At 41.1% G+C, this 12793-nt stretch overlaps 1 protein-coding gene across 7 annotated transcripts in view; it reads left to right on the top strand.

Moving 5' to 3' along the window:
* The first annotated feature begins 3080 nt into the window (after positions 1-3080).
* Sil1 (SIL1 nucleotide exchange factor) overlaps positions 3081-12793 on the top strand; it is a 314976-nt gene continuing 305263 nt past the window's right edge. For 4 of the 7 annotated variants that reach the window (XM_003477414.5, XM_013141127.3, XM_013141126.3 and 1 more), the window contains exon 1: positions 3081-3264. The gene's annotated coding sequence lies outside the window, so the exon portion shown is untranslated. The remainder of the gene's footprint in view (positions 3265-12793) is intronic. The other 3 variants (XM_013141125.3, XM_063232177.1, XM_063232175.1) reach the window with 3 other exon arrangements.

Here is a 12793-nt window from a genome sequence, read left to right as displayed (position 1 = left end):
CAGTGGTGGAAGCTAGAAAGTCTGAGCCAGTTAGGTGAAGGATCTGCACTGGAGCTAGCAAGTGACATTCAAGGTAAGGACCAGAGCTCCCCCAAAGAGAACAGCATCCAGCCTCAGTGACAGCAAGCACCTGAGCTCCTCTGATGATGAGAAGAGCTGAGTTCATATGAGGAAAACCAGCATGACAAGCTTTTCCAGAAGGATAAACAGCATACCACCTTTCCTTCTAGTTCTTTTTTATGTTGTTGGCAACAATCCTCTGCTGGGTCTTCCACACCTATCCCCATGCTGATTCAGTTCAGCTGAGTGTTCCAAGTTGCCCATCAGTTAATCACCACACTCTGCTTCAAAGATGGTGCCTTATGCTGTGGCTTCGTAAGGCAAAAGGGGCAAGGGATTTCCCTTCAACTTTAGAAGTAATGGATCCTATTCCTGAGGTGCCTTTCTTTTTTTTTTTTTTTTTTTTTTGAGACAGGGTCTCACTATGTAGTTTAGGCTGAGGTTAAACCCACTATGGAGCCCAGGTTGGGCTCAAACTTGAGGTGATCCTGCTTTAGCCTCCTGAGTACTGGGGTTACAGGCATGTACCACGATACTCAACTTGACTCTACTCTTAATACCTTAGGTATTAGGTTCCAAAGTACAAACTTTGGGGGGATACCAATATTCAGACCATAGCAGAAATTTTCAAGGTTTAGGGAATGGGGGCATAGATTATGTCTTCCCCAAATACCTTGAGAGGCTTAGATCTGTGTCAAGGGAGAAACCAGGCCTCTTTGCATTCTGGTGGTTCAGTGTCCAGTTTGACATCCTCTTGATGCAAGCAATCATTTAATTAATTCTAAATTTTGAGCACATTCTATCTTTAAGGATATTATTTATTTATTTTTTAAATGGGACAGGGTCTCACTATGTAGTTCAGGCTGACTTTGAACTCATTATGCAACCTAGGTTGGTCTCCAACTCTTAGCAATTCTCTGTGTCAGTCTCCTTTTTTTTGGTACTGGGGATTGAACTCATGACCTTATGCTTGTCAAGCAGGCACTTTCATCATTGAGCTAAACTCCCAGCCCTGTCTCAGCTTCCTTGGTGCTATGATTATAAGTGTGTGCTATCATGTCTGGCTCCAAGGATGTTATGCTTACAGCACTAGTTATTTATTTTTGCGGTACTGGGGTTTGAACTCAGAGCCTTTATATTAAGCTACCTTCTTACTCCTTTAATTTTTTCTTGAGACAGGGTCTCAGTAAGTTGCTAGGTTTCCCAGAACAGGTTCAAATTTTTGATACTCCTGCCTCAGCCTCCTAGAGTTCTTGGATTATAGGCATGTGCTACCATGCTTGGTTTTAAAGAACTTTATTAATTTTTTTATAATGTGTTTCAGGTTTGATCGTAATTTATATGTTCATTCTGTAACCTACCATTCATACAACAGATACTTGTTCAACATTACTTGTCTATATGATAGTCCCTGACTTAAACTGGAGTTTTTTTGATTTTATGATATAAAAGTGCAATTCAGTAGAATCTTTTTTTTTTTTTTTTTTTTTTTTTTGGTACTGGGGATCGAATGCAAGACCTCACACTTTCCAGTCATGTGCTTGTGCTGCTGAGCTAAATCCCCAGCCCAATTCAGCAGAATCTTTACTTTGAAATTAGATCCTTTCCCAGGCTAGCAAAATTTGGTAAGACACTCCCTTGAGATGGTGGGTAGTGTCAGCCAGCTCTCAGCCAGCCATACAATCAGGAATAAAAACAGTATTCTAGAGTGTGTGTGTGTGTGTGTGTGTGTTATGGCAGGTATATTAAATGCGGTTTTGATTGATAGTATTTTCAATGAGAAAGTTTATAGGAATGTAACCACTTTGTGAGTCAGGGACTGTACTAGACAGTTACACATGCTGGAATGATTTCTGGGCCAAGCATTTCTCATTGGTCTCATAAGAGTGCTATAGGAAAGTGAGCTGATCCCTGTCCTTTCCTACCCTGTACCCAGGCAAGTGTTTTTTATAGACCTTTCTCATAAACTGGCACTACCAATGCAACTGTTGCCAGGAGCTTGTTCTTTCTCCCCAAGCTACTAATCGAGTTTTACCCAGTGGTTTTGAAGTCAGTCTCCTACCTGCTGGAAGTAAACATAACCAATAAGGTAAACTGACTGCTGGAAGCTCACATAATGTATGAAAAGAAAAAACTCCATAGATTGACTCTTGGCTCTTGGGGGGAATGCGTGGCATTTGGGGACATTGCTGGTTCGGATTATCCTTTTCTCTACTCTGAAGGCTGCGAGTGACAATAAGTGGAATTTGAGGACAGTTCAGAGGAGTCCATTTTCCATGTCAGATTTAGGATGTCTAGATAAGGGGAAGGTCTGCCAGTATGGTGGAAAGACAAGACTTGGGAGGCAACCAAATCAAGTTTGAAATGCCAGTTCTACTACTCTCTGCATGCTTTTGTCTAAATTCTTCAACTTCTTTGAGTCTCAGCCTCTCCATTTGTAAGAGGCGACAGCAGAAATTATGGGAAGAAAATGTACGTGCAGTATTTAACACACAACATTTAGTGGCAGAGGGGAATTAGAACTACAGGTGACGTTATTTATTTTTTTGGTACCGGAGATCGAACTCACAACCCCGCGTTTGCCAGGCGGAGACGATATTTTTAAAATAATTGATTGTTTTCAAAAATTTACACCATCTACAATTACGTAAAGCGAATGACTTACAGTTGGCTTGTTTTGCATGAATTTTCAAAGGACTATTTATTGCTTGAGATTCGGTTTCTGTCACAAACTGAGTCATAACAGCTTGATTTAGTTTTACCTTCCACCCACTTTGATTTTCTTTTTGAGGATCCTTCCGCTAGAAAATTAGATTGTTGACATGAGAAAACTTTGAAGTCTTAGTTTGGAAACAAACCAGGTCTGTGGCTATCACTTACAGACATGTTTCACTCTGGGAAAAGAACACAAAGAAAATCAGCTGTGGAAAGAATGCAAAAAAACGCTAGAGGACCAGACAGGGCCAGTGGGCGGGGCTTACCAGGCCCAGGGAGGCGGGGCCTCCCTCTCTTCCGGGTGGCACTGCGGCCGCCTCACAGTCCTGAGCGGCTACAATGGGCGAGGCTGTGAGTGACGTAATAACTATGCGTTCGCGGGTTCTGACGGTCGCTGGCGCTTTTGCGCACCGGAGCTGGTTGTAGCTGCGGCCGCGTGGAATTGTGGGGGTTGTGTCTGCCCCTCGGCTGTATTGCGGGAAGCCGAAGGTAGGGGCTGTGAGGGCCGCCCGGGCCTGGAGCTGGGCTGGGGTGTGAGGGAGCTGCGCTGGCCTCCTCCCTCCAGCGGCCCGGTGCCTTCCCTGCAGTGTGCCGGGGTCCCATCGTATCCCACTGTACTGTCTCGACAGCGGGACGTCCACTCAAGTGGCGCTCGGTTGTCAGTCCGAGGGCCATGTTCTCTGGCCATCCCAGTCAAAACGTCTCTTGTAATCCTTTCAAGCCATCGGATGCGGCAGTGGGAGGCCGAGACTGGCTGTTATAGTATCCTCTTAGTCTGTCCTCGGCCGTTGTAGTTTCCGTACCTATTCCCTTTCTCTCTGTTTTTTGTATCTTGTCCAAAGGAGTGGATTTGGTGTTTATCTCAGAGACTCCTTCAGTGTTGACATTTCGGTTCTTGGAAGAGGTTTCTAATTCTTCATCATGTGATGATTGCTCCTTACTCTCCCATTGTGCGTTTCCCACTGTCCTGACAGATGGTAGACTTGGCCTTAGCTTAGACTTTACAGGCTTCGGTGTGCCTCCAGTCGCCAAGGGAATTTGTGCATATTCCTAGGCTTTATTCTCCAGAAACTTCTGATAAGGTGATGCATGGACACGTGCAGTCCCCAGCCCGGGTAGATCACATTCAGGTGATTCTGGAATCTCTTTTTTGGGGAGTGGGGGGGATCGAACTGATGACCTCGCGTTTGCCAAGCACACGTTTATGCCGCTGAGCTAAACCCCTGGCTGATTCTGGAATCCGTGATTTTAAGAATCTGCTTCAAAAGACAGGAGAAAATGACATGAGCCCCTGAAATGGGTCTCCATTGGAAAGGCCAGGAATTAGGAAACACCTAACATCCTAGGAGCCTATGGGGCTTTTGCACTGTAGGAGCTAAAGGACTGTTTAATGTTTATTATATATATATATATATATATATATATATATATAGCTATAGATACAGATAGAGAACTCATATGCATATATGAAATCAGTTTTCTAATATACATTCTAAAATAGAATTAGATAAAAGCTTAGTGGGCTTTCTCACCTCAGTGAAACAAAGTATAAATTCCCCCCTGCAAATCGCTTTGAGGGATGCAAGAGTTGGATTAACCTAGACTAGATAGGTTAAAACACACTCTCCATGTTGAGAAGAAACTGATGTTTACAAATAGTAACAATATTCGTTTTGATAGGATTAAAGATTTATTTTTGGTTTGAGGTGTTTTTTTTGTTTGTTTGTTTTGTTTTGTTTTTTTTTCTCATGGTACCACAAACTTTTCTGTGAAAAGTAGAGCTAGATTTGGGGACTGGATGAATTTTAATGGAGCCCAGAGTGTTATACTGGCACTGATGTTTGCATAACAGAGTCGGAACTTGGTCTGTGGTTTCAGCTGAAGACATAGCCCTTGGACTTTTAAGATGGTGTCACACCAGATTTATATTGTCTTTCAGATGTTCAATGGATTTAATCTGCTAATTAATACATATGCTGTTCTGATGATCGGCAATAGAAAAGACCCTCCATTTTACAGATGATGAAAATGTGAAATATATTAGCAGACGTGGTAGGCTGGGAATGAAAAATTGGCTGATACTTTGATGTTTTTTCTGTACCTCATTCCTGTTGGTTTTTGAGATTATTTCTGATTTCATTTTTTCCAGAGCCTCATTCAATTGCTTTATTTTGCCTACTTCAGAGAGACCTGGTGGGAGGCTTTTGGATTGTCCCACCTCATTGCCCCTTGTATTTGCCTTTGGTGAAGTGGATGTCTGAGGATGCATTTTGCTTAAGTGTCTTTTCTCATTTTCTTTTCTTTTTTTTTTAGTTTAATTCCTTGGGTGATGCTTGTTGCTTATTGTGGGTTGCTTTATTGGTCGTATTTAGGACCTCTCGGTGATTACTTCTCTGAGATATCTTCCAGGTATAGCTGGCTTTTGGGTTTAGAGTCTGTTAGAAGATCTTACCTCTTCAGTTTGTTGGAGATGAGAAGTTGTTCATTTGGCCTAGTCTCTGATTTGGCCCATCTCAGTTATGGATTATCAGGGCCAACAGCTGTTTAGAACAATTTTGCCAATTTTGGCTATAGTAGTACCAATAGCATCAAACACAGCCTAAAAAACAATAAACTGAGCTAATCCTTAATTTGCAAGTTTTAACCATATAAACTAGATTTGTGATTATGTATCCAAATGTTAAACCAGATAATTTATGCGGTATATAAGTCTGTAATGTGTCAGTTTTGCCCCCGGAGTTAAAATTTTAAATGGATTAAGGAGAAAATAGAGAAGTGGAAGAAAAGAAAGAGATTAGAAATAAGATTGGAGGACAAAGGGGGATCATGCCAACTTGGGGGAACTGGTACAGAGGACTGAAGGAAAAGAGGATTAAAGAGATAAAAGGAAGAACAGAACCGAACCACACCCACAAGAGGTTAGGAACCATTTTCACACTCATATAAACAATGAAGGAGAAAGAGAAAAGAAAAAAACAAAAATAAAACTGAAAAAGAAAAACAAATAGTCCACTTTCAGGATTCTCTTTGATTTCACTAGTAGACAGCCTGTGGAGAAAGAGTCCTGAATTGTGCTGATCTGTCCCACAAGCCAGCAGTTGCTGTATGGCAGAATAGTGGATACCCTCAGCAGGCCTGCTTTGAAAACAGACTCATTGGGCTTGCCACAGTCCAAGCAATTTCCATGGGTCTGCACCCAGCTGGGAGCTGCTGGAGGAAGCCAGTAGCAGTTCTGGGTTCTGGGCTTATCTGTCCCATCTCCAAAATGGCTCCCAGCTCAGCGGTTTCTCTGGAGGACTAAGTCCTCTGCACTCACCACCAGCCAGTGCAGTCCTCCATGTCCATTGCTCCTGTCCACTGCTGCCTCTCTCTGCAGAGGCCTCTGGGGTTGCCAGCCATTACCATGACTGTGCATCCACAGGTTCAAGCGACAACTCTTGTGCTGAGTCCCACGTGAGGGTGTAGGTGCAGCCGACTAGCACCTTCTGCCTTGAAGTTTTTCCTTTTTGCTCTCTCCGTGGGCTTCAGTTCACACTTCAGATTCTTCCTGGGTCCGGGGGACCTATTTCCTTCCTTCTTGTCTTCCTCACAATGCCATATTCGAGAGTCTAGACAGTGACTCTCAGGCTGTTTTCTCTGTTGCTTACCACTTGGCCATCTTCCTGGAAGTCCTCTGCCAGTTTCTTGGAATAAGCTTATTTTCAGGAGAGTTAATTTGACCATTCTTACATTGTTAGCTCTTGGCCATATATTCCTAGGGATTTTTCTCTGGGGCCCCAGCTGATATGTAGATCATGTTCTGCAGCACAGACTTCTCTTAACTCCTAGATTTGGTGTCAGTTTGGAAACCCATCCTTGAGAAAAGAGCTAATCTTTTCTCTTTCTGAGTGAGGATGAATACTTTATCCTTCTGAAGAGGCAGTAAGCTGTAAGCCTCAGTTTTCTACAACAGAGAATTTTGCATTTAATTAAATATGGTCTATAAAGAGGGAATATCCTACTTTTTTCTTTTCTTCATTTATATTCACCAAAGATTTTTCTGCTGAATAGGGGAAGAGAAGAGCCTGTTGCCATTCAGATGAGACTGGGTAAATTCTTACCATTAATACCTGAGTTTTTCTTTGGGACAAAATCTTGTAAAAGATTCAAGCTGGTTAGACACATGGAGAATCCTAGAACTATTCCTGACTTTTTGTTTTGTGGGTTTTTTTTCTTTGTTTTGGAGGTTTTGTTTGCTTTTGCAGTACTGGGTTTGGAACTCAGGGCCTTGCACAAGGCCTTTACTAATTGAGCTACATCCCCAGCCTGTGAGGATTTTGTACCTGGAATTCCCACTTGTACGATTTGCTACCCTGCAGATAGGGAGAATCCAGTAGTGACATCTGTGTTTGGCCCAGACTTCTGTTTTCTTCAGGTTTTCCTGGATAGCCTATCTATAGTATATGCTTGTGCTAGCTGGCTAGCTGAGCCTAGCTTCATCTTGTTAATGTTAACTTTAGATTTGTTGTTGAAAAGGAAGGGGCATTGATACATAATCAATGTATGTGTAACATTGTGTGCCATGGCCTTGGAGGTCAAATGCAGAGAGCTTTGACTACATGGCGGATAAGCAAATGGAAAATGCCAATCTTATTGCAGGAATACTGCTGAAATGCTGTGAAACCTTTGTGACAGTTCCTGTGTTTCTTGATGTCACTTCATTTGTGAAATGCAAATGTCTTTTTAGATTTCTCCCATGAGAAAGGTGAATAATCTTTCTAGTTTTCCTATGATAGGAGATTTCGCAGGTGTGAAATTTTGAATGCCCAGTCTAGCAAAGTCTAGGGCAAACTGGGACAAATTGGTTATCCTGTGACCATATACTGTTCCCAAAGCTGCTATCCACATGCTACTACTAGGTCAGCCTGTTGTTTCATCTGATCAGGTCTTTGTCAACATTTTATTTATTATTAAATTTTGAGACCTCTCATTGTGTACTTCTCTATGAAATTTAATTATTATTTTTGGCTTTTTGAGACAGAGTTTTGATATGTAATTCAGACTGATCTTGAACTTGCTATGTAGTCCAGGCTGGCCATGAACTCAGAGTGATCTTCCTGTTTTTCTGGAATTTTAATACTACAGATATACTGTGTATCTGTGTATTGTGACCCTGTGACCACAAAGCCTTATAATATCCTTCAAAAATCAATTTCCACCTTCTTCATGGTGATGCACTGTCTTTTTTCTATATCCTTATCATAGCCTATTTCTATTTAGAAGATACAGCTGTCACCACAAACTTTTTTTTCCACGTTTGCAGTGTACAATGTTTACATTTTTTGTGGGAAGTTAGTAAATACATAATTCTTTTTTCTATTCCCTGCCCTTCCTGTCTTTCTCCTCCTGCTTCCCTCTCTTCATCTCTTCTTTCCTTCTTTATTTCTGTCTTTGGACACAGGGTCTCGTTATGTAGTCCACACTGGCCTTGAACTCACTATGTGGGCCAGGCTGCCCTCAAACTCTTGGTGCTCTTTCTGCCTCAGCCTCCTGAGTAGTAGAATTATAGGCAGGAGCCACCATGCATGGCCAATTCCTTTCTTATTTAAGAAACATCTTGTCTCCTTCCTATTATCTTTTATTTTTCATTTACTTATATTTATATTTTAGGTTTCTCATATAAGAAAAACTGTGGAATATGTAAGCTTGTGTGTCTGATTTATAGGATGTCAAGGTGTATCCATTTTCCTACAAATGACTCAGTCTATCCTTCTTTATGGTGGAGTAGTACTTCATTAAGTGTGAATACCACATTGTCTTTATCCATCATCTGTTGATGGACTTAGAGACTGTTTCCAAGATTTAGCTCTTATGAATTGCGCTGTTATAAACATGGGTATACATGTATCACTGTAATATGATATTTTTAACTCTTTTAGGTAAATACCTAGAAGGGAAATAGCTGAGTGAGATGGAATTTCTAGTTTTAGGTTTTTGAGGAATATCCATACTTGTTTCCATAGTTTACATTCTCACTGACAATATAGAAGGGTTTCTTTTCCCCTGCAGCCTTGACAGCACTTGTTATTTGATTTTTAATGATGGCCATTCTTACTGGAGTAATGTGGGATTTCAATGTTTTAATTCGCATTGCTCTTAATTGCCAGCAATTATGAATATTTTTTCATGTATTGATTGGCCAGTTACTTTTTTTCTGTGAAGTTTCTATTTTACTTTCCTACTTTTTGATTAGATCTTCTATTTTGGGGTGTCTAATTTTTTGAGTTCTTTATATATTCTAGATATGAATCCTCTAATGTGTAAAGGACTGAGGAATAGCCAGTGAAATTTTTTTCCCTTTCCATAGGTTGTTTTTACACTCTTGGTTCTTAAGCTGTGCAAAGCTTTGTAATTTGGTGATTCTTGGACTATTTCCTGTGCGTTTGTGGTTCTATGTAGAGAGTCCTTGCCTATGCCTATGACTTCAAGACGTTTACCTGTTTTATCTCCCAGTAGGTTGTTTCTGTTTCTGTTTTTTTGTTTTTGTTTTTGTTTTTTGTACTGAGGTTCAAACTCACGACTTGGCTAGCACTTGCCAGGCAGATGCTGTGCTGCTGAACTCTATCCCCAGCCCAGATCGTTTCTGTTTTAACATTTAATGTTGATCTGAGTGTTCCTGGAATGGATGTTAGAGTCTTTAGGTGGTGTGTGATGTTTAGCCCATGTTACATTTCAAGTCCACAAAGACAAGGGGAGGGGTATGTTTCAAAGATCTTGCTGGGTATGTTGTAACTGATTTTTTTTTCTTTTCTTTGGCACTGGAAATTGAACTCAGGACCTTGTGCTTCCAGACAGCTGATTCTTGTTCTCAATTATGCTTTTTAATTATCACCTTTATAGTCATAACAGACAAGAGTATCAGAGCAGTTGGTGAACTGATTTTCATATTTAGCCATAGTGTCTCTGCAAGTAGTTCTCCCCTTCTGCATTGTGAGGGAAAAGAGTTATAGAAACTATAAGAAGAATTTGATTTGTTCTGGGAGGAAGAGTAATGCCAGTGACTTTATTTTCCGTCTTCAGTATGGGGGATTGAACTCAGGACCTTTGTACTGAGTTATATTCACATCCCTTTTAAAAAATGTTTTGTTTTGGATAGAATCTGGCTAAGTAACTAAGTTTCCCAGGTTAGGCTGAAACTTGCGCTCCTCTTGCTTCAGTGCCCAGAGGCCAGTGAACTTTTGAATGGACATTTCTTTACCTGTTGGGATAGTCTCAAGCTTAAACTCCTTGTACCTTGTGTGAGGCTCCTAAAGGTGCAGCAGCTGTCAGACCAAACTCTAGACACCTGGAAAGCATTAGTCTAATGGAAGGAACATCATCGAGAACAATCGATACAAACCACATTGATCTGTCATGCTTTGAGTCCAGTCTGAACTAGATACTGGAAGCTTCAGGGGCCAGCATCTAAGAGGATATTTAAGGTTGATTTAGTGTTCTTTTCCTCTCTTGTCTCATACCTCACCTATTAAAGTCTAAAATCGTGGTTATCTGGGGCTGGAAAAGATTATCAAAGATGTCTATAATCCTCCCAAACATCAGAGTTGGTAATGGTCTCTTTTCTCAGAGATGGCTGTTGATGGTTTCTTTTTGTTCATTTGTAGTGATAAGGACTGAACAGGAGAGTCTCCTGTGTGCTGGGTATTAGCTGTACCACTGAGCTGCATCTCCAGCCCTGTGTATGCCTGCCTGCCTGCCTGCCTGCTTGTTTTTTCTTTTTCTTTTCTTTTTTGGCAGTACTGGGGATTGAATCAAAGGACTTTGCACTGAACTATATCTGTAGCCCTTTTAAAAATTTTTTAAATTTTGAGATAGAATCTCATTAAGTTGATAAGTTGACCAGGCTGGCCTTGAATTTGTGGTCCTTCTGTCTTCGCCTCCCAGAATAATGGAATTATAGGCATGTACCCGATGCATGCCTGAATTGTTTATGGTTTATTGAGAGAAAAGTCAGAAGATAAACCTCTAATGCCCAGTGCTTCAGTTTTGTATCTTGACTTTTTTTTTTTTTTAATTTTGAGACCAAGTCTTGATGAATTGTCCAAGTTGGTCTCAAATTTATAATCCTCCTGCCTCAACCGTCTAAGTAGCCAGGATCATAGGGAAATGCTGCCATGAACAATTGATTTTTTTTCCCCTGATGGCAAAATTGAGCCCCAGAGAAGAGATGTGGGTCACCTGCATTTTTGGGAGACCTCACATATTAGTGGGATTCCAGTGTTAGAACCAGGATATAAGCCAGGGGCAAAAGGTGGCAATAGAAGTTAGAGTTGTAAACGGAGGAAGATGCTTGCAGCTAAAAAATCTTCAGGAAAGGAGAAAGCCCTGTCTTCCCATTTTTAAGACATTGTCTCATCCATTATTTCATAAGCTCTCACTACTGAGAGTTTTGACTGTCATGCTGATTTTTGTTTTTTGCCTGTTGAATCATCTTTTCTTTACTTAATGAAGGAATGCGCTGGGCATGGTGGTGCACTCCTGTAATCCTAGCACTTGGAAGGTTGAGGCAGGAGGATCATTGCAAGTTTGAGACCAGCCTGAGCTACAAAATGAGCTTAAGGCCAGCCTGAATTGCATAGTGACACTCTATCTGAAAAGGCAAAACGAAAACAAAAACAAATGAAATGAATTTTAAATCTTCATCTGTATTAGAAACAGAAATCGTGGTCAGGCCAGACAGCTATGTTTTTTGTAAAGAAAAGGGCTGCAGGCCCCACTGGATTTTATCTAGTGATCTGAGCAAACCTTGAATGCATCTTTAAAAAGAAGAGAGGAGAGCTGGTATGGTGGTGTGTGTCTGTGATTCTAGAATTCTGGGAGGCTGAGGTAGAAAGATCATATGTTGAGCCCAACTAGACAGCTAGAGCAACTTAGTTTCAAAAAAAAGGGCTGAGGATGTTAGCTCCATGAGAAGGCCTGGATTCAATCCCTGGTAGTAGGGGTGGGGCATGGAGGAAAGGAAAGAATACATGTATACCAGAGCAGTTTAAAAACACCTTGAGCAAGCCATGGTGGTGTATACCTGTAATCCCAGCACTTGGGAAGCTGAGGCAGGAGAATTGTTGTGAGTTCTGAGACCAGCCTGGGTTACAAAGTGACCTCAAGGTCAGCCTGAATTGCATAGTGAGACCCTGTCTCAAAAAGACAAAACAAAATAAAACAAAACCACCTTGGAATCTGAGGCATAGTGGTGCATGCCTGTAATCATGGCACTTTGGAAGGTTGAGGCAAGAGAACCCCAAGTTCAGCTCTTGTCTGGGCATGTTAGTGAGACGTTACCTCAAAAAATGGAAGGGTCTGGGCATGTGGCTCAGCGACAAGGTGCCCATGCAAAACAAAACAAAACAAAGTAAAAGTCAGACTCACTTAGCTTCATATTCTGCTTTCTACTTAACTAGCTGTAAAATCATGAATTATTTTCTATAAGCTTTAACTTCATGATCTGGAAAATGGGAATAATAATACTTGCTTTTGTTGCTATCTGGGGTATTTATTTATTTGGTACCAGGAGTCAAACTCACGACCTTGTGCTTGCAAGGCAGGTGCTGTGTTGCTCAGCTATATCCCTGGCCCAATCCTGAGAATTTAGAGAATATTTTTTTAAAAGAAAAAAAAATTGGGGATCATATGTGAAAAATATTTACTCTGGTATAGTGTAAGTGCTTTGTATTATCCTCAATAGTGAGTAACATGGAAAACTTGCATGTGCTTAGGTCTCTCCTTTCCTAGATTCTTCCTAATGGATATCTAAGCCAGCAGGTTGTTTCCTGGGCACTGTCTGACATGGGATTTTAGTGGAGTAGAGCTTGCTGGTCTAGTCTGCTTGTGGTCCTCTTGACAGTGCATATTCTCATTCTCTTTCTCTCTCTCTCTCTTTCTTTCTTTCTTTTTTTTGATACTGGAGAATCAGACTCATGACTTTGCACTTGCCAGGCAAGTGTTTGTGCCACTGAGCTAAACTCCCAACCCTGTCTCTGTTTTT

Source organism: Cavia porcellus, unplaced genomic scaffold (genome assembly GCF_034190915.1).
Source record: "Cavia porcellus strain 051 isolate PalLab524CR breed Dunkin Hartley unplaced genomic scaffold, mCavPor4.1 scaffold_21, whole genome shotgun sequence".
In the NCBI taxonomy this organism is placed as follows: Eukaryota; Metazoa; Chordata; class Mammalia; order Rodentia; family Caviidae; genus Cavia; species Cavia porcellus.
Note: the sequence above shows the minus strand (reverse complement) of the source record. Positions and strands in the feature narration are given on the sequence as shown.